The following is a 24,264-nucleotide window of genomic DNA, read 5'->3' as shown; positions in this document are numbered from 1 at the left end:
CGGCGGGGCCCCGGCCTGAAGCGGCCCGGCTGGGCTGGGCTCTCCCGGCAGCTCGCTCGCTTGGGGGGCGAACAGACGTGCACCGCAGCGTGCCCGCTGCAGGGCTGCTCAGCGGCGGCTGGGAAGAGAAGCGGCATCAAAACATAATAGCTGTTCCAAAGGCAAGGAGGTAGCCCCAAATCCCTCATTTAGGAGCTGCAGGAGGACGGACGCCAGCCGCACCCTCGCGCGGGGGAAGCGGAGCGGCAGCGTGCGGAGGCGGGAGCGGGTGTCGCCCCCCGTCCGCAGGTGCTGCCAAGCCGCGAGACCGCTCGGCTGCGGCCGGCCCAGTGCTGCACATCACGGCCCGGCCAGCAGGAGGAAGGAAGAGGAAGTAAGAGCCGCGGGTGCCAGTGCGAGCCCCGGGATGGGATAGCGCCGTGGGCAACCCAGCGCACCGCACCGAGGCGGCGGCGCGGAGCGGAGCGCGGTTCCCGCGGCGGCAGCGGCCGAGCGGCCCCGCTGTGCGCTGTGGCGGGGGGGCGCGGCTCACGCCGGAGGTAGGAGAGCCTCGGTCCGCCGCGGGAACGCGGCAGCGGCACTGGCCGGGCGGTGCGGGGGAAGCGTGGAGAGGGACGGAAGGCAGCCGGGGAGGAGGAACGGGAGAGAGTAGGCGGCCGGAGAGCCCACTACCTGCCTGGGCGGGCGCCGCAGCCGCTCCCCGCGGCGGGAGGTGGCGGGTGCGGGGCGGCCACCGTCGCTACGAGAAAGAGGAAGCGTAGTGCTGTGCTTGTCAGCCTGGCAGGGCCTCGGACGGTGGCTGCTGGCAGGAGGGTGGCCCGGCCCGACCTGCCTTGCCTTGCCTCGCATAGCGCCTCCTCCCGCTGCCCTGCCCTCTCCGCCGGCCTCCGGCCGCTGTTGCCACAGCCACCCGGTTCCCTCCGCCGTGACCTCGCCGGCGCCTCCGCCTCCTCCTTCATTACCGCCTCTTCCCGCTCCATCCCCGCCTCAGCCCCCTCCCGTGACCCGGGCAACTCTGTCTGCCACCGGCTGCTCCTGGTGGCCGGAGGCCGCTGGCGGCGAGGGGGGCGGACAGGAGCCGCGCACCTCCGGGCGCGGGGGGTGAGTGCTGGCGGGGCCTCGCCCGCTCCGGCGGGACCAGCGCGTCGCTGCGCCGGGACGGGGGGCGGCGTGCGGGGCATTGGCCGCGGCCGGACCCGCGTAGATTAATGCGTGGGATCAGGCGCGGACGGAGACTGCGGCCGCAGCAAGTGTTCGCACCGTCTCGAACGCCTCTCGGGAGGAGAAGCCTCAACTTCGAAGCAAGTGCATCCCCGCAGGCAACCAGCTCCGAGCTCGGCATTGGTACCCAGCCGCCGCCTCCGAGGGCATGCCTCCCCCTTGACCCTGCATCCGAGGGCTTCTTAGGGGGTGGGAGGGGGTGCCTGTGCTCCTTTTCCTAAATTTATGCTCACGCAAGTGATCAAACAGCTGATGAATTTCAGATGAAATGATTGTTCTGAAATGTGGATGGTGGTTATGCAAAGCGACAGCGTGCAACCTTGTAAAGCAAGTGGGTACTGGGTCTAAAATGTTACATTTGTGAAGTTTCTTGGGTCAAAACCTTTGTAAAGTTTATTTTGAATATATTTTCCTTGCAGAACTAATACAACTGTTCAAGTCTCCCCTGAGAATGGTGTAAAGTAAATATAGGAGTTCCTGAAAAATAACGGTGAGTACATTTCAAGTCAGCAGCGTGTTGTTGTTAACTTTATAAGACTAACTCTTAATCTGCCAAGGCTCAAAATGTGTGGCAAACACAGGGAGAATACCAATGATAATAACAGTGCAGGAAATTTACCGTATGTTATTTGCTTTAGTATAAGCATGGTTGTCTGTGAGCTGTTTCATGATATTGCAGTTATGGTGCAATTTCAGCAAGGGATGTTTTGAAGTGTATTCATTAGCAAATGGGTTTTCTTTTGCTTTTATCCCTCAGCTGCCTGATTGCCGTTGGTTAAAATATTTGTCTTTGGAAAGAGAGGGAAACAGTAAGAACTGCTGAGTCCTGTATCTGTGACTGGGGATGTTGTTTCCTCCTCTTTCTCCTTGTCTGTTTCTTCTCCTTTCCCCCAAATGCACACACACATATGTCATCTCCAGTTAGACAATCTTGTAGATATTTATGGATCATTCATTGTTTACATTAGTCCTATTCTTTCCATGTCATTCCTGCTTGATTGAGTGGCTTAGGCAGAATATTACAGAGGGAAGAAAATACACTGAAATTTACATAAAGTTCTTTCAGTTTGAGCTGGAAGTTTGCTTTCTTTGAAGATCTTCTTTCCCTGATTCCCATTTTTCTTTTTTATAGCTGTGTAAGTAGGTGGTAAGGATCTAATCTGATGACTGGTAACTAGATAAGGAGGAGGAGCAGCAGTGGTGACAGCTTGCTGGTAAAAGTCCCTCTTGTGTATTGTTAGCAAAATATCCATTGACACACATCATAAAGCTGTTAAAAGTACTGCAGAAGCTTTTAAAACTCACTAGTCAGAGAAAAGAAAGATTAGTATGGTTAAAACAGGAACATGATGTGAAATGGGTATTAGTAAAAGATACTGTTAGTGGATCTGAGTGTGTGAATTGACTTGTCTAGAGGCAAACCTGAATCACAGTTCATACTGGAAAGGTTGCATAGGGGTAGTTGACTTTATTTTCTCTCTCTTTGTAATCTCTTTAAAACGCACTGTGCACTAGAATACGCCTACCTTCTCTGTAGTTTGCAACTTTGCTTTGAGTATAATTTTCTGAGGATTTATTCTAATGACCAATTTGCTGGTGGGCAGGGGAGTAGAGGAAAGAAAACTGATTTATATACTCACCAGTTTGATATTTTTCCCTATACTCTCCATATGGCAGGAAAAACTTACTAGGTGAAAAGTTGAGACAGATTTTTCTGAGGGAAGAGGAAAAACTCTTATGTGCTTACTCTGTAGCAGGTAAACAAAAGTATCTGCAGTTCTGCAGTTGTCATTATATAACCTGACCATTAGTGTTCTTAAAAGCAAGTACCTCTGTATTCTTGCTGTTTGGGTGCAACATATTGTGCTATCTTACAAAGTTATTTTTTACTGCCCTTTTACCCTGGTTCTCATCAAGCAAAGCTTATTATGGTATGTAAAAGTGTAACTGTTGCTGAAACACTGCTGTGTGCATTGAACTTCCGGACAGAAATGCCGTGAGGTAGTGAATTACAGATCAAGAGTAACATGGTGCTCCACCCTTCCTTCCGCTCTTTGTTTTTGTCTATCTAGTAGAAGTCTCTTTAAGGTTTGGGTTCACAGATGTGTGTTCTCAGAGTGTCCAGCCTACAAAGTGGTGTTGGAATATGATCTCATGTTTTCCGTGTTGATACACAGGGAGCAGGGCTCCTATGTTCACACGGAAGACTTGTTACTTTGTTCCTTTGATAGACTAAATGGCTTCAGTATGTGGTGGAGTGAACGGCTAATGCCTATAGATTTAAGTGTAACTAGGAAAAGGTTTCCCCAGATCTCTTCCAGTGCACCTGTACACTAACATGCAGTCTTCTCCTGTTGTAATAACAAGCTTTTTTTTTTTTGTTGTTGTTTGGTTTTGATATATTTCCAGCCACAATGTTTCTAATTCTGTGATTCTCTAACAAGGATTTTGCTTGGGGCTTAGATGAGTACAATTTTCCTCTCAAGCTGAGATTTTGCAGTCATTTGATAGTCAGTTTCCTTGAAATAAACAATCTCTTTAACGTTTACAAGCTCTCTTTGTCATGCTATGCTGGAATGTGCAAGCATGTCCTTGTATTAAAAGAACTCTCCACATCTGGAGAAGGTGATGGGATTTTGGGAACCCTGGGAGCTAGAAACCCTTGTATCAAGCAAAAGTACTGTTGTCTCTTCTGTTCTGTTTCTATGCACAATTATACCTGGGGCTACCTTCTCCTCTGCTGTCTCTCTTCACTGTCTAGAATGTGCAATTTGAGTGAGAATGGGTTGGTCAAATTTGAGTCCCCATTCAGTCATCATTCTATTGAGAAGAAGATTTTATGAAAAAGAAAAGCCTTTACACTTGTGCTGTCTTTGTTGTTCACACACTTGAATCTACAAATGGCTTTATTCAGCAAGGTATATGCTGTATCTTTAACAAATTTCCCTGCTTTGAGTGAGTTGTTTTTTTTTTAAAGTTTCTTGTATTCATGGCAAGGAATGTGCCAAGTACATGTTGCTAAACTTGTGTCAATTTAACAGAGGAACTGTTGATGTAGAATAATTTTTCTTTACTCAAGTCAGACCCCTTTTTTTTCTTTTCTTTTTTCTCCTATGTCTTCAAATATAACACTGGAAAGGGAAAGAGAAATTAAAAGCAATTGACAAAAGTGAGAATGTTGGTAAGCATTTGATAATACTGATCTAAGAGATGATAATATATATGTTGCACTTAAATAAACTGCATGCATACGGTTTTAGAGCGATTAATGGAAGAAGAGTAACAAACTTGCAGAGCTTATTTTGCACAGTGTTTTTGCATCAAACTGTTTGCAAAAATTTGGTTTTGTGGTGTGATCTTTCATTATTGCAAGCGTGAGACACAGAAGAGAGATTGAAGATAATGTCATAACCTTCCTGCTAGTTTCCTCTGTTTTCTGATCACTGCTAATATTGAAGAGTAATGTTAATGAGAAGTCTATGCTCCAGGGGATAGCTGGCATACTTCCTTTTCTCTCCTTTTCAAATCTGACAGAGAAAAACTTCTGTGTTCTGGGCTAGCTTGGGTTAGTGGCTGGTGCCACATGTATGGTGCCCATCAGTAAGTACGGTACTGGTTTCTCAAGCTGCTGAGCAGATGGCTTTGTAAAACATATGCCTACACTCAAGAGCAAGGTGAGTAGAGATTCATGTGGTGCTTGTTTGCAAACTCTTAAAAGTACATTGATTTATTTTTTCTAATGGCAGGTTTCCAGTGTGAGTATTTGATTTGTCTGCAGTAGACTTCTTGTCAATGGCTACTTGCAAAGTTAATTGCAAGAAGTTAGCGGACAAGGCGTTTTTTTGTTCAGCAATAAATCACACTATGATGAAGATCCGTAGATGCTACTGGTAGGGATCCTCTATAGAAAAGTGTTTTAGTTTACATACAAATGAGCTCACTTTGGTACATTTCTAGGGAGTAGGCTATGGAGTTCTTCAGAAAGCTGAGTGTACTACCTGGAGATGTTATGCAAATATGATAAAGGACCTAGTCTTACCGCCTTTGAGGATGTAAGTCTTCTTACTACTGTTTCTGCTGTGTTCCTTTTACTGTCAAATAGCACTGCATAACTCCACAGAAGCTAGCACTAGCAGAAGGGAGGGAATGGGAACTATGAATCAATGCTTAGGGGAAGGATTTCCCCTTTCAGATGGAATTAAGTTGATTTAAAATGTTTGTGAAACATTATCTTCAGTAAACAGGCTAGGAATGGTGGGAAGGTGTGAGAGGGTGGAAAGTAAGAAAACAAATACAGTTTATTACAAAACTATATCTGTGTCCTGGCTGTGTCATCTTCTCCTTTGCTTCTGCTTTCCTTCTGATTTTTATTTCTTTGTGTTAAACTCTCTTTGTAACTTCCTCTTCCACATTTGCCACTTCTACTTTGGTACCTTATTCTTTAGCATTTATCTATCCCAGCTCTCATGATTTCAAGGTCTTTGCCCAGTCCTTAAATTCTTTATCTTGGGAATCCTTAGGTTATTATTCACATAAATAATTCTACTTAAGATTTCCAGGAAAGTCTGCGGCCTGAAGTATGTATCATCTCCTATGTTCTTAAAATATCTAGCTCAAAGGGTTTATTGTACATTCCTGATTTATGGTTGGCATATGAAGTGTAAATCTGTCTCAAATACTGTGTCATCAGGGACAGTGTAATTTCTTTATCAGCTACATGGGTACACACATAATAACCTGGCTCTTTTTCTTGTTGAGCTTGCTTCAACTGAAAGGGAGGACAGATCACTTGTAAGAGAACTTCAGATTCTGGAGATGTGATGGCGTTAAACTCCCATTCTTTAACACAGCAGAGGAAGCTTGTCTGAAGATTATCTAATTTGCCAGAGCTTTTTTTGGAAATCAGAGAGTGTGCATGAGCCTGGATGAAATGCTCTGTGTGAACCTTATTTTCCTTAATGAAAATGTTTGAAGTTGATCACCCATATCAAATACATCCTACATTTTGACTTTGTACAAGAGGATGGATATGCAGGGTTTGACAACAGGCTCTCAAATAATGCTGTCAGCACTTTGACCTACCTTCTTCAGCTGCGATTTTTGTGTGTTATCTGAGATTAGATAACTGCTGCCATTCAGAGGTGGTTTACTTCTAGCTTGTTGTCAACCTCATAGTAAAATGGGAAGAGTCAGGTCTCCTGACGTAGTCTGTTGGAAACTTCCATAAAATTCAGTATGTAGTTGTCCTCTCCTGTGAACATGTACATGCTGTAATTATGTGCATTTGTTTGTGGACTTGAAACCCATCTCTATTCCTTCCGGTAGTGTCTTGATCTTTTACATAGTAATAGGAGATGTATAACTGCTGAGGAAATAAGGGAGTGATTTTTATTTTTTAAATGTAGTAAAAATAATTTTTCTTATGTTTTGAGTGATGGAAAGAGTTTAGCAAAACCAGTGTTGCAATAAACTCCTACAAAATGCAGTTACTTAACACTTTCTCCCATAGATACAGATTTGTTTTAACTAATTGTTCATATATTCTCAGTGCAAGCGTGCGTTCTGTTGCTTGAATTTATAGCTGAAGTGAAACTACAGTAATTTCACGACCATAAGGCGCACCGGACTATAAGGCGCACCCCCCAGGAGCCGGCACATTTCGCAACTTTGTAGATCAGATAAGGCACACCGGACTATAAGGCACACTTTTTTTTTTTGCAGCAAGGAGCCGCGCGGCGCGCAACAAAGTAACGAATTGCTGGCAGGTGCTCAATTTGCAAACGTTTTTCAAAGATCGGTGTAGCCTTTAAATGCAGCCCCAGGTGCCCTCCCCGTGCAGCGGGCCCCGGCACTCCCGCCCACTCCCGGCGCCAGCTGACACGGCTCATGGCACCCGGCTCCCACCATGCGACCACGCTGCGTCCCGGCTTCCCTGCGGCCGGCAGCGGCGGCACTTCCCGTTGCTTCCCCACAGCTGCACCGCTTCTCTCCGCTTCCCTGGGGCTGCGCCACTTGTCACCGCTTTTCGGTGGCTGCGGGGGCTTCCCCGCCGCCACTTCTCGGTGGCCGCAGGGGCTCGACCGGCGTCGCAATTTGGTGGCCGCGGGGGCTCCGCCGCTGCCGCGATTTGGCGGCCACTGCAGCTCGGCCGGCACTGCCTTTTGGTGGCTGCAGGGGCTTCGCCGCCGCTGCTTCAATGCCGCCGCCGGGCGGGCTCGCACTTCTCGTTCCCTCTGCACCCGGGCCAGGGCCGCCCGGGTTCTCGTTTCCCCCTCACCCGGGCCAGGACCGGCACCGCCCAGCTTCTCATTCCCCCCGTGCCCGTGTGGCGCCACCCGACTTCTTGTTCCGCCCGGACCAGGGCCGGCGTTGGCTCTCTCCCTCCCCTCTTGGCTCCTGCCGGCTGTGGCCACCTACTCCCGCTTCCCTTCGCGACTCAGCGCTCCCACGGCACTGCCCCCCCATTGCGGCTTGCACTTCTGGTTGGCAAATTTCGCAACTTTGTCCATCAGATAAGGCGCACCGGACTATTAGGCGCATTTCCGGTTTCGGGGAAAAAATTTAGTCAAAAGGGTGCGCCTTATAGTCGTGAAATTACTGTACTCTTTGCCTGTTTTCATTCTCTTCAGTCAATGTACATTTATCATACAACCAAGCAGAAGTTTGAGGAGTACGTGGGTTTTGGCAAAGATGCCTCATTGTGAGCAGTTCAGGCTTTCTGTCTGGCTAGACTGGCAATTTGCAGTAGTCTTCATTGAATCTTGTTGATGTGAACATTGCAGGAATGACTCTTTAAATTTCTGCTTCATATTTTAGGACAGGCAGTAATCTACTGAGGTTGGTTGACGAGGAATTTATAATTACTCATATAATACTCTCTGTCCAAACAATACATTTGATTTGCACATTTTTTTTCCCCAATAATAAGAGAAAAATGTCTATGGCAAAGGTTGAAATAATACAATTTTTACTTTTGGTGCCAATGAATGTACTTGTTACATACCAGTATAATTTTTTCCATTTCTTTGCTTTCTGGTACTATTGCCACATAAATTTTCATAGTTGTGGCTGTGGCTTCAGCTTGAAACTGGAACCTAATAAACGTTGGCTCAGTACATGGACTTTTAGACAAACTTTTTCAGTAACACTGAGCCAAACCAAGTGAAAAAAAAATTCCTTTATGTAAGTATTTGTCCTTGGATTCTGGAAAAAATATCTGGTATACCCTTTGGTCGCTAGGCTATTAAATGTTGGAGTATTGGTGCTTGTCTTTTTTTCTTTCCTTCCACCCCCTTAAGTTTTCTTTTTTTCTCTTCCCTTCAAGCACCAGCAGACTCATTTGGTGGAACCCTGCCCGCTGTGGTTCAAGTACAGTAATTTCACGCTTATAAGCCGCACCATTTTGACTAAAATTTAGCTCCCTACTTGGAAGTGCGGCTTACATTCAGGAGCAGCCAATATATGAACAAATTTAGGAAATTTCCAAACACAGAAGTGAGAACCTACAAGTGCGGCGGCGCTGCTCACCCCCAACAAGCGTGGCAGTGGCGGCGGTGCTCGCCCCCGACAAGCGTGGCAGCAGCGGCTCTGCCCGACCCCGGCAAGCACAGTGGCGCTGCCCAGCCCCGGCAAGTGCGGCAGCGGTGACTCTGCCCAGTCCCGGCAAGCGTGGCAGCGCTACCCGACCCCAGCAAGCGTGACAGTGCTGCCTGACCCCAGCAAGCGCAGCAGTGCTGCTCACCCCCAAGTGCGGCAGTGCTGCCCAGGCCTGGCAAGCACGGCAGCGGCGGCTCTGCCCAGCCCTAGCAAGCGCAGCGGCGCTGCTTGCCTCTGGCAAGCGTGGTGGCGATGGTGCTGCTCGCCCACGGCAAGCACCGTGGCGCTGCCCAGCCCCAACAAACGTGACGGCGCTGCCCGCCCCTGGCAAGCATGGCGGCAGTGGCGACCGGGCACACCGCTCTTCCGTTTCCTGGTGGCTGTGGCGATTGGGGCAGGGGCTGCGCCCTGGTGGCCGCCCCCAGCAGGGCCAAACCAGTAAACTCCGCGATCCTGCGATTCTGTTACTAGCGAATGAAAGTGCGGCTTACAATCCGGTGTGGCTTATATACGGAGGAAAAATGAAACGTTGCTGACACCCTGGAAGTGCGGCTTATAATCGGTGTGGCTTGTAATTGTGAAATTACTGTACATTCCTCCTATCAACCTTTTCACCCCACCTCCCACTGTCCCTCTTCACACATGTGCTGAAATCTCTTCTGCTCACCAAACTTGAAAAATTCAGGCCTAGACATGAGGTCTGATTCTAAACTCTACTTTATGTAGGTCTGAAATCACTTCTATAGGTATGCATAACTTCTCTTGTTATGCTTAATCTTCTTCTGAAAAAAAAAGGGCAGAAAATCTGAACAAGTTAGAAGTCCCATTGGAGACCGAAAGACATGACACAACATTTGGTGTAATGGTTGTAACTACTCAGGAAAAGGGAGAAGGGGGGAGAAAAATGAGCAAATCAACCAAAAAGTCTACAAAACAAAATGAAAAGACCTTTTTCATTTTAGACCACTTAATACAGTTTTAACCATATTTATTGCAAATAAAGATTTGACAGGTAGTGTCAGTTCCAGAAAATGAGAAAAAGGGCATTAAAAATAATTCAGACCTTGAAAAAAATATTGTGTTGTTTGTTTTTGAATTGTAACGAATGTTAGAAGTAGGTTCAGTTTATGTGGTCTCTTTGAAAAGACTGATTTTCATAATTTGGAGCTAAAATTGAAACTTTTGTAAAAGTGCAAATGTAGAAAGCAATTTTGAAAGAGGAAAACCATCTCGTTACCCTGTGTTGCTCTGAGCCTTTCTTTTTCCTGGCTTTATTCTCTGACATATTTGGATAAACTGTGGAAACCTGAGCATCTGTTCTGCCCTTTTTTATTAAATGGTGATTTCAGTCTGTTTTTCTTGGATAGCCTCAAGATGTAACCATGTACAGCATCTTTCATGAACTTTTAAAATATCCAATAGTCTGGGCTTTTATTTCTTGACCTGTTAAAAATAGCCCATTTTTCCATTCACCTCCCTTAGGAATTTATCTTGTTGGAAGAGCGTCTGGGTGTGTGTTGGGGTAATAATAGTTGGTTGTGTCAGGCTGTGTTGGGATGATTTTCTGGAAGGCAGAGGTTGCAGAGACTTCATCCCCTGCAGCTGTAAGTTACTCAGAAGACACATTATGATAAAGGAGAAATATCTGCTGAGGGAGAAGGGAAAAAAATAATCTGCAAATAAAATGATCTTGGGCTGTTTACAGTGGGATTTTAAATTGGTCTCCTGGCTCATAGACCAGAGCGATCAAACCATCCATGATTCAGTGGTGTGTGGATTGAAATTAAACCAGTAGGTTTTAATATTTTTTTTTCTTACGTGCGCCAAATTGCTTAAATTTTGTAAAATTAGTAATTTTACTCGAGATGGAAAGGCTTTTAGCTTTGAATTAATTCTGTGTAATTAATATAGGAAGGTTAAAAGAGCCAACTGTACTGGCCTATAGGTTATGTTTTCTAATTAAAGGAATGATTGCATAAAGGAAAAAGCAGCTGGACTTCTCTCCCCTAAATCAGTACATAGAGAACCACCAAACTAGACTAGAAAATCAAACTTAAGTCAACCCATAAGTCCTTTGTTTCCAACTAATTGTTCTTGGTCTGTTCATTGGTCTTGATAAGCTTGGCTAAGGGGATAAGCCTTGCTTTCCTGTCTTGAGGCTTTTTTTTCTTGATCTATTGAAATTCAGACTTGAGGACCCCCTTTAGAGAATGTCCTGTGGGTAGCTGTCTCCTCTGTAACAAAGAAACCCCAGCTGTGATGTGGATTGAATGGAGAGGTAGCCTCTCAGGCCAACAATTTGGAGTAATTTAGGAGAACCAGTAGTTTTAATTTTATTTGGAAATGGTGAACCTGAGTCAGCACAGTTTTCATACTGCTGATGTCTTGCTTTTGAATTCAGATGGTACCTGGGCACGTCCAGTGTTTTTTGCTGCAGGTTGTTTATGAGAGATGTAATTTTAGTGGAATGACATTGTGCAACTATGTAGTTTTGACATGATGGAAAAGACATTGTAACTCATTGGTTTGACTTTGGAAGAATGTAGTTTTGGTGTTTGCATCAGGTAAAGACTAGTGCCCTGAGTGGTTCCTCAGGATGGCTGTCCTCCAGTGTTTCAATAGGATGGATGTTCCAACAGGAAGGATGGAGAGGGGATTTCAGGTGTGCCACACAGTGCAGGTTCTGGTAAGAAGTGCATAACACCAGCTGACAGGGCTCATAAAATGTTTTCTACATCTTCTAGCTTCTTCATCCCAGTCTATTTCCATAGTTACAGCTATGCACATAATTAACTGCATTATCACTAGTAGTCAAGGGGAAAGAGAGTTGTGGGTTTTCAGTATGGTGGTCCATGTGTGTTGTCATTTCATATGCACACTACAAGGGACAAGAGGCTTGACTTAGAGAAGCCTTGGGAGAAAAATATCTTTGTTAAAAATTAATCTGGGTCACAGTTTGGGTTGAAAGCGACCTTTAAAGATTGTCTAGTCCAAATGCCAGGACTATTGTTTTTTCCAAAGTAGTACCACTGGTAAAAAGAGTTAATCAGTCAAATGCTAGCTTGTGAGAGCTTCAGCAAGATCTCTTAATTTGCTGTGTTTACCAAAAGAGAAAGTAAGTCTGGTAAGTGTGATCACTTGATCTTTACTTGTTCTATGGGAGAAGTTACTAGTGGGAGCAAAGCAAGGTTATGTTCTGTATTGATAAAGATAACCTGAAGTGGTTAGGAAACTTGGAGGTTGTTTTGAGCATCTTTTCAACATTAATTTAAAAATACAAGGGTAGACAGTAGGCTGAATGTAGACATAAAGAGATATATTTGCAAGCTATTTTCTGAATAAAAACTGGGAAATGCCTTCCCTAGGGATAGCATGGACATTATGCTCCAGATTGTAATATGAAGGTTTTGCTGTAATTGTAATTCTTCGGTGAGATGATTTAGCCAAATAGGGCAGAAATGATCTGCGATCAATATTTTTAGATACAGGCAGAATTAAACTGCTCAATCTATTGAATTATATAGTGGAATTCCTACCAGACACTGGGAAAAGCTCAGGGCAGTTCTATTTATGTTTGACTGTCTAGTATTTGTATGGAATAAACCTACATATGAACTGTAGGTAGAAATTCTCAAACTCTCTTAGTATAGGCTAAAGGCAAAAAGTGTTTCAAAAGTGTTAAATTCAGTTAAATTCAGAGAAATCTGCTATTGTTTTAATTTCTTACTTTAATGATGGCACAAAGCCTAGTGAACATGAAGTTAAAGAAAAAAGAACATTTTAGAGGGCACTTTGTCACTGGAAGTGAACATAGGTGATTTTAAAATACTACTGGACAACTGACATGAGCTCTTAAACGAGTGTACCTAAAGACTCTCTGGAAATATCTAGATTTCATGAGTAAAGGACCATCTCTCTTTCCTCTCTGAATTAGAGCAGACTGTTCTGTAATAAAGGTTGTCCATACATAAAAGACCATGAAGTAGCAATATGATTTAGTTGAAAAATACTAACCCTTGACATTCTCCATAATTTTCTGTTTTGTATTCATACTGATTTAATGTTGGGATATCTGCACTTGAAACTGAAAAAAGAAAAACTCTGAAAGTTTGAGGTGTTTTATCTGTGTGTCTGGTTTGGGGTTTGTTTCAGAAGAAAAACTTGATCTGTAACTTTTTGATATGTTAATGGAGACTTGCTCTGTAACTTTTTGCTATGTTAATGGAGAAAGCTGTGCAAGGGTTATCTTGGTCTCTTACAATGATAGCTGGTAATAACTTGCCGTAATATTTCAAATAAAAATGTTAACCAAATAATTCTGAACAGCTGGCATAACTCAGTTTCTCTTGCTAAAATAAAGTCACTCAGTGTTGCTAAACCTTTAGAGTTTGGCCTTCAGAAGTAGAAGAAAGATAATTATCTCAGTTATGCAGTGCTGTAAACGTTGCTTCTTCAGTTGTGTGTAACATCTTTGTGCAGAGAATTAGTCAACAAAGTCACAGTTCAGCACCTAAAATCTTGAATGAAAAAAAATGAGGTCAAAGAAAGGAAGGCACCTTCCTTGAATTGTGTAAGAAATTGATGCAGACTTAAAATATGCAGTTACTTTTTCCTTTCTAAGGTCTAAAACTGGTCTTCAGTCTCATTGAGGAGCTCAGGAAATCAGTGAAAGCTGAGTGTGATACATGTGATAATTGCATACGTTTTTGCTATTTGCAGAACAATCAGGATGCCTTAAGGGAAGAAGTTACCTGCTTCTTTCCCACTGGTATGCTACTAAAGCAGTGTAAGTATTTAGGAAGGGAAGGAGCTCTCATTTTGTGTTAGTAGAGTAACTTTGTCTTAGGAGAAGCAGTTTCCCTGTTGTTACCCTTGCATACAAAAAGATTGGGTTGCTGAGACATTGACATAAAATAATGTGTCCTTCTGTAGCAGTTATTTCAAAGTATTTCTGACAAAAAATAGTGTCATGCTACAGTTGTCAATTGCTCCCCTTGCACAATTGTTAGAAGAGCAAGACTGTATTAGGAAGAACTAGCAGAAGTTTGTAACATTTGGCCTCACCATTTGCTTCTGCAGAAATGGACTGCAAATACTAGAACGTTATTTACATCTGTGGGTATATGAATCCCCAATGTCATGTGTTTTACTTCTATTCTGCAGAGTATTTTGTGTAGGTAGGAGCAGCAAATATTCATTGCTGATGAAAAACGTTGTATGTTACCTACTTTGGAAGGGAAATTAAAAAAAAAATAAAAAGAGAGATTATGAGATTGTTTTGTTTCAGACTCTTGGAACTGTACTGCCAGGAGTCTTCCTGGCCTCTGGCACTATGAACAGAAAATGCAACTCTTGAAAGAATGGATTATAATTTCGGAAGGGCTGCTGGAGAGGGGAGAGGATACCAAGACTGGTAGTGAAAGGCAGAACTTGGCATTGGCAAAGAAATGTCAGATAAAACATTCAGGTTCTTTGAAGCTTTTAATGATGGTAGAATAAGATTGAATGAAGGAGGAGGAAGGAGAAATAAAACAAGCAAGCAGAAGGGGAAAGCATTAGCAGACCCCAAAAGAGGAAGGGAAGGTATTGTCAAGTTTATTTAGGTCCTGTCTTTTTTGCAAGATAAACCTGATGAAGGGGATTTGTGATCTCCAGTGTTTCAGTTTCGTGTTTTAAATCTATGTGAAATATAATTTTGGGGGGTTCCCCTACACAAAGACACAAGCTTAGTCAAGCATATGGAAACTGAGGCTGAATATGCTGAGCCATTGTGTAACTTATAACTGACTAAAGAGTAGAAGAGTGGAACACGGTGACACATTCATTAGGTAAATATTCCTCAGTCCTCCACAGCTCTAACACATGCTCATTTTTATATAATATATTGTCTAGATGAATGCAGCATCACTAGCTGGTGGCAGGACAAGTTGTACCTTGAATTGTCCTACAGGTCAAGAGGCATACAAACTGGCTGCTGCTTCAGAATGATCACTGGGCTTTCTCATTCCTTTTCTTTTTATTTCTTCCCTCTCCATCCTTTCTTTCTGCTGTTGCAGAGCCTGTTTGAGTCCTCAGCAGACAGCATTACAGGTTGTCTACCATAAGGCTGCAGTGGGAGTAAGGAAACTCTTGAGCTTTTAAGGCCAATGCTAGATTATTCTGGGTCCTTTAAGGTGGCTGGGTGGGCATGAAGATAGGAAAGACTCTTATTAAATTACAATTAAATGTGAACTTCACTTTTGCTCCTTTTAATTAAGCACAAACCAAGACATATGGGTCATATTCTTCTTTGCAGTACAGGTATGAATAATGATGGAGAAAATAAATGCATAGGTCAGATCAGCCTGGTGGGAAGAGCCCATCTTGTGCAGCTGCAGCTGTGCTTTGGACCATAACTACTTTCTGAATAGCTTGGAAAGCCTTCCAATGAAGATTTTTGCTATTTAGACAGCAAGAGATTGTAATCTGCATTCATGAAGCATTCTTTCAATCAAAATTTTTGGCTTTTATACCCATGCACCCACATGCATATGTGCAAACCTTCAGTAAAGTATAACAGCACAGTGGATCTATGCTTATTATTTTAGTGATGGTGAATATTAAGAAATTAACCACTAAATCAAATGAAAACTGAGTTCCCACAAATTTAATTGGAACTGTGGTTAGATAAAGGACACAGGCATATAGCTGTGTTCTTTATCCAGAGAAACTGAAGTCTGCTGGCTTAATGGTTTTCATTTCATTTCACTGGCCTTTCACCCTGAGAATTTTGTATAGCTAATAAATTCAGCCACTAGTGAATTATTTGCTAATTATTTCAGAGATTCACTATGCTAAAAAATTGTCATGTCTGTCTCATAGTGAGGATGAACATTATGCTGGAGTAGTTGGGTGTCTCGGGTGTGTAGTGATACACAGAGTGAAAGCCAGGCTGCTCTTTGCTGCTGTAAAAACCTCTCTGGCTTACTGTGGAGCATAATTGCTTGGATTATACTGTTGCTCTCAGAAAATTTTGGGGTTTGTTTCCTAAGTATCTGTTGGAGGGTAGCCTTTTAAGTGTTGAACATAACTTGTAATTAAGGGATCTTAGCATATTTTCTTAAAAGCTGGAAAGAAATTACAGTAAATTCACGAATACAAGCCGCACTGAGTATAAACCGCATCTCTGGGTGTTGGCAAATATTTTGTTCTTTGTCCATAAATAAACCGCACCTGAATATAAGCCGCTCTGTCGTTCGCAGCGAGGACCCACGTGCAACAAAGTTGCAAAATACTAACAGAACCGTGGCATGGTGGGGGGTTTACTGGCTCAACTAAGGCTGTGCAGGCTCGGCCTGCTAGGGGCTGCTGACGGGGCCAGGTGGCCCAGCTAGGTGGTGCTGCTCGGGGCTGGCCGCTGCCACTGGATTCGCTCGCCCCGGCCCTGCTCCCGCCGCGGCGCCGGCCGGGCACGGAGAGCGCGCCCCGCTCATGCCGCGGTGCCGACTGGGCATGGAGCACCCCCTGCTCCCGCCACGGTGGTGAAGCGCGGGGGCAGATCCTCCCCCCCTCCTCCCCGAGCCGTGGCAATGGCGGCGCGGGCCCCCGTCGGCTCCCCGAGCCGCGGCAATGGTGGTGTGGGGCCCCTGTCGGCTCCCTGAGCCGCGGCAATGGCGGCGCGGGCCCCCCCCCCCTCCCCGAGCCATAGCAATGGCGGCATGGGGCCCCCGTCAGCTCCCCGAGCCACGGCAATGGCGGCGCGGGCTCCCCCCCTCCTCCCTGAGCCGCGGCCATGGTGGCGCGGGGCCCTCCCATCTCTCCCCCGGGCTGCGGCAGAGGAGGGAAGAAGAGAGCTCTCCTGCCTCTCTCCCCTCCCCCCGTGTTGCCTGCAGGGAGCCAGGGCAACAGAGTAACACTTTGTAACAATCGTGAAATGCCGGCTTTTACTGGCAGGTGCTTGGCTCAGCGCCCTGGCTGGCACGTCTGGGGTTGTAAATGTCAGAAAATTATTAACATATTAACCGCCCCTGAGTATTAACCGCACTTCCGGGTTTCCACCAAAATTTTTGTCAAATTGCTGCGGCTTGTATTCATGAAATTACTGTAGTATAAACAGTCCTCCATTCTGTTCTGATTTCTACTTTAGGGAAGGAGGCCAGATATCAGGTAATAGGCAACACATTTGAAAAATTTCTTTAAATTTTATTGCAAGACCTGTGGAAATGAGTGGATCTCCAGAGTGCTAAAAGAGAATGAAGTTTTATTGCTTGCTGTAAAACTACTGGTGTAGGGAGTAGTTACACTAAAGCAAGGTCAAGTTTAAATTTAAATAAAGCTGTCTGTTCTGCTCCATATAGGTAGAACCATGTAGGTATAGTACTTCTGAAATAAGCACCCTTTTAGAAAGTCTTGGGGAGGAAATGCAGTGAGGTAGTGTGTGGATTAGTTCATGGGCTTGTGGATAAACTTAGATTCTTTCCTTATACTTACTCCTGAAGAGGAGCCACACTGTCTTAAGCATGTAACATTTTACTTTAATTGCAAGTTTTGTCAAGGAGGCAGGCAAAATGAGGGGAGAGAAATGAGTGTTTGCAGATATAACTTGTCCTGCCTGTTTGACAGTTCTAAATATCAGCAGCATGTGGAGAGTTACTAGCAGGCCTGCAGATAATGTGGAGCTCCAGCAGCATGGCTGCCAGTGAAGCCTGCACTTAATAATAACTGACTAATTGTTTCTGTCACACCTGCACGAGCCTTTCTATCTCTCTGAAACACATTAGCATTCATGAGAAGTTACTGAACCATGATGAATCAAAATACATTTTAAGTAATTCTTTTGTGATTTTCTTTGGGCCAAGTATGCCTTTTCTAAATAATGCCATGTTTTTCTAGCTTATGAAATGTATTTTATTTAGCCAGAGAACTGAAAGTCAGAGATGTGAAACTCTCTCTGTGTATTCGGGCTTACCTTTTAATGAGAACTTTGTATTCTTGCTTCTGACCTTTTACCTCTTAGCTTCATTGTGTGATTAGATTAAAAAACTCTGATCTGTGATGATTTTATTAATGCAGTAGTATGGCTAAAGCAAATAATGTGACATATTAGTTGTGAAGCTTTGGATTCCAGTTCTGCCACCTCACTGGTGTTCACCTAGTTAACAACTGGTCCACAGAGAGCTGAGTCTGTCTCAGTATTGCTCGTTAAGTTAGATGATGGTTACTTGAACTGCATGGGAACTCCACAACCCCTTTCCAAATCAGAGTACCTGTGCTATTCCAGGATCTTGCTGTGATCTCACCAGTACATGCCTGCCAAGTGCTTAGTTTGATTTAATGTTCTCATTTTCAATGTAGACTTGGACAGTCATGAAAGGAATTATTAAATCAGAATGGGAATGACTATGCAAATAACTGATGTAAGAGTGAATAACAGCAGCTATAGATTTTTTTAGCTTCAGTTATTTATTTGAAAAGTTATTTGATGATAAGGTTGATCAGAAATACTGTGTTTTGCTAGGGTTGAGAGGTGATCTTGTGCAATGAAATGGAAGTATTAGCTGAAATCACATAAAAAAGAGAAGGGTGTAACTGATGTTTCTAGCATGCTAAGTCAAAACTTCTGGATGGATTTCTGCTGGCAAGGTGTTGTATTAGGTAGGGAGAGCAAGTAGACCTGGTGCTTCAAAGAGTTGGGTCCTTCCTGCCACCCTCTGAAGTTTTAGCTTGGTACCCCAAGAAACAGCAACAGATTCTGTTGCTTTCATGTAAAAGTTCTGTGTCTCTTCTCTCCTTTTCTATTCTAAATTGTCAGCTGATTTAAACCAAGTCCATAGATCAATAGAGGTCCCGAAGATGCAAAGTTCATACAGGTTTTTGAAAGTAGGAAACGAGGCAGAGCAGAAATTAAAAGGAAAAGCTTCCAGGGTAAACCTTACTAAACAGCTAGAAACCTGTACCAGGAATTCATGTGTGGGTTTCCCTTAACCTTGCTGCTCACATGGAAGCTCTTTGCTCCCTTTGGTTAGATAAATGCATGAGAAAATAATCTTTTGCTTTTTTAAGGAAAAATGAAATGAAAGTCCTGAAAGCCAAAACTTCTACTAAAATTAGATTGTCATCTCTTAACTTACCTGACTTGTACTCCGAAACTTGCAACGTGTGACTTTATACAAAGCCTTATTGTCAGAGTAGTTGTAGAAACCTCTAGATGAGTGAGATTCAGGCTGCTGTAGCTTTTTCATCAGTGTTTAAATAACAACACTGGTAAGCACTCCTGGTTTGAAAGACAGGTATGTGCTAAGAAAGGCAGGAGCCTCTCTTTGAAAGGGAGAATGTAAACTCCCTTCCCCCCAAATTATTATAATGTTGGAATTAAGAGGACTCTCAGGCAAAGATATGGGGATAGGAATAACAGTTCTTCACTAATATATCTAACAAGACAGACAAAAAAGAATAGCTATGAAATTAACAACAGAACAGTACAGTAGAGAACAGTAATTTGGTTCCACTCCTTTTATGGCTCCAGGCACCCTCTCCCTGCGCTGCAGTCACCGGTGGTGGGGAAGGGTAGGTCCTACACAGCTGCAGGAGGGCTGGGGCAATGGCGGCGGCGTTCCAGATGGGAGAGGGATGGAGGAGAGAGCCCTCCACTCAAGGTGTTAGTCGTGGTGCTCAGCAGGGTGCTTGGAGATGGCAGGCTGAAGTGAGAAGGCAGCAATGCAGGGTCCCGACAGCAGCAAGGGTGGCTCCCTGTGCTGAGATGGGGGAGGTGGGGTGGTGGGCAGCAGCGACTCCATGGGCAAAATGGGACAAGCCAGGGCCTCCTTCCTCTCCTCTTCTGGCTTTTTCGATCTTGCGGATTTTCCCCTTCCCCATGTCCCCCCCCTCCCTGCCTCACCTTTTTGCCCCCCTTCTCTGTGCCAGTAGCCATTGATGCTAGGGCCTAGTCAACAGATTTCATAGCATGACAATGGGGAAAATTCCAAAGAGAGAAAAGGGAAAAAAACCAACCCCCAACCTTATCCACCCTGAATTTTTCCCATACCAATATGCTACATCAAATTAAAACCTTTAAATTATATACACACGTGCAGTTACAGATACAGATATCATAGGTAGTTCACCCTAAAACCAGGTCAGTTTTTCCTAGCATACCTTTCATGTCTGCCACTGGAACCTTATCTCCATCTGGTGTTTCCAAGGGCTCAGATTGGGCAGGGCCTGCTTGGTTAGTGGAACCTCGGGTGTTCACTAACCATGTGCCTTTGGTAGATTAATCTCTCAGTTCTTGAAAGTCCCCCCACCCAGTGCTTTCAAGGTGGTTTTAGGCAGGCCATTGCACTGTTCAACTTCCCCAGCCGCTGGTGCTTGGTAAGGGATATGGTACAGCCACTCAATGCTGTGTTCCCTAGCCCAGCTGTTTATGAGACTCTTCTTGAAATGAGTCCCATTGTCGGACTCAATTCTCACAGGGGTACCATTCCTCCAAAGGACTTGTTTTTCAGGGCTTAGGATGGTGTTCCGAGCAGTGGCATGAGGCACAGGGTAGGTCTTCAACCATTCAGTGGTGGCTTCCACCATGGTCAGCACATAGCGGATTTGAGGCAGCATGATGTAGTCAATCTACCAGTCCTCCCTATACTTACATTTGGACCACTGCCCCCCATATCAAAGGGGTTTCACCTGCTTGGCTTGCTTGATGGCAGCACACATCTCGCAGTCATGGATAACCTAAGAAGTACTGTCCATGGTTAGATTGGCCCCTTGGTCTCATGCCCACTTATAGGTGGCATCTCTACCTTGATGACCTGAGGCTTCATGGGCCCATCGAGCCAGGAACAACTCTCCCTTGTGTTGCCAATCTAAGTCTGTCTTTGACACCTCTATCTTTGCAGCTTGATCTACCTGCTTGTTGTGTCAGTGCATCTCATTGGCCCGACTCTTGGGGACATGGGCATCTACATGATGAACTTTCACAGGTAGCTTCTCTACCCAGATGGCAATGTCTTTCCACTCATCAGAAACCCAGACTGGTTTTCCTCTACGTTGCCAGTTAGCCTTTTTCCACCTTTCCAGCCAACCCCACAGAGCACTGGCTACCAACCATGAATCAGTGTAAAGGTAGAGCTTTGGCCACTTCTCTCTTTCCGCAATGTCCAGGGCCAGCTGAATGGCTTTGAATTCAGCAAGTTGACTTGATCCATCTTCTCCGTCAGTAGCTTTTACAACTGTTGTGTGGGTGTGGAGCTCCATATGGCTGCTTTCCGCTTTCAGTTCATCCCCACGATGTGACAGGAACTGTCTGCGAAAAGAGCATGGCGTGTTTTGTCAGCTGACAGTTGGTTGTATGGTGGGGCTTCTTCGGCCTGGGTCAGTTGTTCCTACTCCTCTTCTTCAGTGAGACCAAAATTTTCACCTTTGGGCCGATTTGTAATTATTTCCAAAATCCCAGGGCAATTCGGGTTTCCAATATGGGTGCGTTGCGTGATGAGGGCAATCCACTTGCTCCATGTGGCGTCGGTGGCATGGTGGGTAGAGGGAACCTTTCCTTTAAACATCCACCCCAGCATGGGTAGTCGGGGTGCCAGGAGTTGTTCTTCCATGCCAATCCACCTCTGAGGCGGCTTGAACTCCTTCATAGGCAGCCAAGATCTCCTTCTCTGTTGGAGTGTACAGTAATTTCACGAATACAAGCCACACCAATTTGACTAAGATTTTGCTCCTAAACCGGAAATGCGGCTAATACTCAGGAGCGGCTAATATGTGAATCATTTTCTGACATTTACAACCTCAGAAGTACCAGCCAGAGTGCCGAGCCGAGCTACTGCAAAGTCAGCATTTTGTGATTGTTACAAATTGCTACTCTGTTGCACCGCGGGTGGAGCCTGGCTGCCTGCAGGCAGCACGGGGGGCGGGGAGAGAGGCGGGAGAGCTCCCTCCTTCCCTCCTCTACCACAGCTTGGGGGAGAGACGGGGGGGCCCCGCGACGTCATTGCCACGGCTCGGGGAGGAGGGGGGGACCTGGGCCACCATTGCTGCGGCTCGGGGAGGAGCGGGGGGACCCGGGCCGCCCCTGCCGCGGCTCTGGGAAGCGGCGGGGGACCCGGGCTGCCCCTGCCGCAGCTCGGGGAGGCGACGGGGGACCCGGGCCGCCACTGCCGCGGCTCGGGGAGGCGGCGGGGGACCCAGGCCGCCACTGCTGCGGCTCGGGGAGGCGGTGGGGGGCTCCATCCCTGCCTGCCACCACAGGGCAGCGCCGGACCATGGTGACCGAGCCCAGTGGCAGCGGCGGCTGGCCCCCAGTGGCCCCGCCGAGCGGCAGTGCCGGGCTGTGCTTCCTGGCCCCGTCGGCAGCCCCTAGCAGGCCGAGCCTGCACAGCCTTAGCTGAGCCAGTAAACCCCGCCCTGCCGTGGTTCTGTTACTATTTGGCAACTTTGTTGCACGCGGGTCCTCGCTGCGAACGACAGAGCGGCTTATATTCAGGTGCGGCTTATTTATGGACAAAGAACGAAATATTTGCCAACACCCAGAGATGCGTCTTATACTCAGTGCGGCTTGTATTCGTGAATTTACTGTAGTTGGCTTTGGACCCTTTGTAACTTCGGGTCCAGAATCCGAGAGGTCCGACTCAAATCTCTCCAAGCACCTTCTGCCAAAGGCACCAGGACAAACCCTTTTTCCCAGCTGCAGAGTAAAGCACATACTTCATCTCTGGTCCTGTCCTGACTGGATCAAGGGATACTGCATGTGCAATCTCCTGCTTGATCTGGGCAAAGGTTTGCTTCTACTCAGGGCCCCAGTGGAAATAGTTCTTCTTGTGGGTTACCAGGTAGAGAGGTTCACAATCTGGCTGTACTCAGAAATGTGGGTTCTCCAAAAGCCTCTGGCACCTAGGAAAGCTTCTTGCTGGTCGGTAGAGAGATCGCAGTGATCTTATTGATGACCTCAGTGGGGATCTGGCATCGTCCGTCTTGCCACTTTACTCCCAGGAGCTGGATCTCTCGGGCAGGTTCTTTGACTTTGCTTTTCTTGATGGTGAAAACCGGCTCTCAGCAGAATCTGGATGATCTCTCCTTTCTCAAATATTTCCACTGCCATATTCCCGCACACAGTGATGTCATCAATGTACTGTGGATGTTCTGGAGCTTCACCCTTTTCTAGTGCAGCATGGAGCAGTCCATGGCAGATGGTGGGACTGTGTTTCCACCCCTGGAGCAGTCGGCTCCTGAGCATACTGAGGCTTGCACTCTGCTGCCAGAGGAATAGAAAACAATGCATTGGCATTGTCAATGGTGGCATACCACTTTGCTGCCTTGGACTCCAGCTTGTACTGGAATTCCAGCATATCCAGCACGGCAGTGCTCAGTGGTGGAGTCACTTCATTCAAGGCATGATATTCCGCAGTCAGTCTCCATTCTCTGTCAGACTTACGCACAGGCCAAATAGGGCTGTTGAAGGGTGAATGGGTTTTGCTAACCACCCCCTGGCTCTCCAGCTCATGGATCATCTTGTTGATGGTGCTCACGGCATCTCGATTCATCCGGTACTGCCAGCGGTGCACTGTCAAGGTGGCAATTGACACTTGTTGCTCCTTCACCTTCAGGAGTCTCCCATTGCAGATGAGTTTTCTGATAGTCCAAGCAAGGTGTTCAACTGCTTAATGCCCTCTGCCTCTACAGCAGCTATTCCAAAAGCCATGGCTATTCCAATAGCCATTCCTGAGAAAGTCTATGCCTAGAATGCGCGGTGCCTCTGGACCAGTCACAATTGGATGTTTCTGCTGCTCTCTCCCAGTCAAGCTCACCTCAGCCTCCAGCAGAGTCAATTCCTGCGATCCCCCATCACCCCAGCAATGGAAACATATTCTTTCGTCACGTCCTGATGGTATTAGGGTACACTGTGGACTAGTATCCACTAATGCCTCACATTTGTGTGGCTCTGATGTGTCAGATCCACACCATCCAAAACATCCAGTTTTCCTGTGCCTCTCCCTGGCTAGAGGCAGAGCCCCTCTAGCCCTGCTTATTATTTCCTTCCTGGGCATACATACTAGAGGTTTGTTCAAGGGGATCTGACAGATCATCCTCCCTTCTGTAATACCCAGCACCTTGGTTATGGGAGGTTGAGGCTACCTTCACTTTAGCAGAGCTTCCTTGGTTAGTGTTTCCCTCCCTGAGTTGATGCACCCATGCTGCTAGGACAGAAGAGGGTTTCCCATCCTACCTTCTTATGTCTTGCCCATGGTCCCGCAGAAAGAACCACAGGTCAGCTCGTGGGGTGTACCCTCTCTCCCTAGCTGGGGGGACGTTGGGCTCTAACTTTGGGATCTTTCACTCACACTGGTACTGCATTGATCTTCCTCATCTCCTCCCTCATCCCTCTCATCTCCTTCTTAAATTCCTCTTTGAGTTCCTTAACCATGGCAGAGACATGAGCCTGCACTGGGCCATTGGTCATACTCTCAAAAT

General features: G+C 45.8%; 1 protein-coding gene across 7 annotated transcripts in view; it reads left to right on the top strand.

The window, feature by feature from the left end:
* LOC117006373 (engulfment and cell motility protein 1) overlaps positions 1 to 24,264 on the top strand; it is a 255,865-nt gene continuing 231,601 nt past the window's right edge. For 3 of the 7 annotated variants that reach the window (XM_033078822.2, XM_033078831.2, XM_033078778.2), the window contains exons 1-2: positions 1 to 539; positions 1,641 to 1,711. The gene's annotated coding sequence lies outside the window, so the exon portion shown is untranslated. Of the gene's footprint in view, positions 540 to 996; positions 1,102 to 1,392; positions 1,553 to 1,640; positions 1,712 to 24,264 lie in introns of those variants that run through there. The other 4 variants (XM_033078804.2, XM_033078787.2, XM_033078795.2 and 1 more) reach the window with 4 other exon arrangements.

Source organism: Catharus ustulatus, chromosome 1 (genome assembly GCF_009819885.2).
Source record: "Catharus ustulatus isolate bCatUst1 chromosome 1, bCatUst1.pri.v2, whole genome shotgun sequence".
NCBI lineage: Eukaryota > Metazoa > Chordata > Aves > Passeriformes > Turdidae > Catharus > Catharus ustulatus.
The sequence above is the reverse complement of the archived record's forward strand: the minus strand, read 5'-3'. Positions and strand labels throughout refer to the sequence as shown.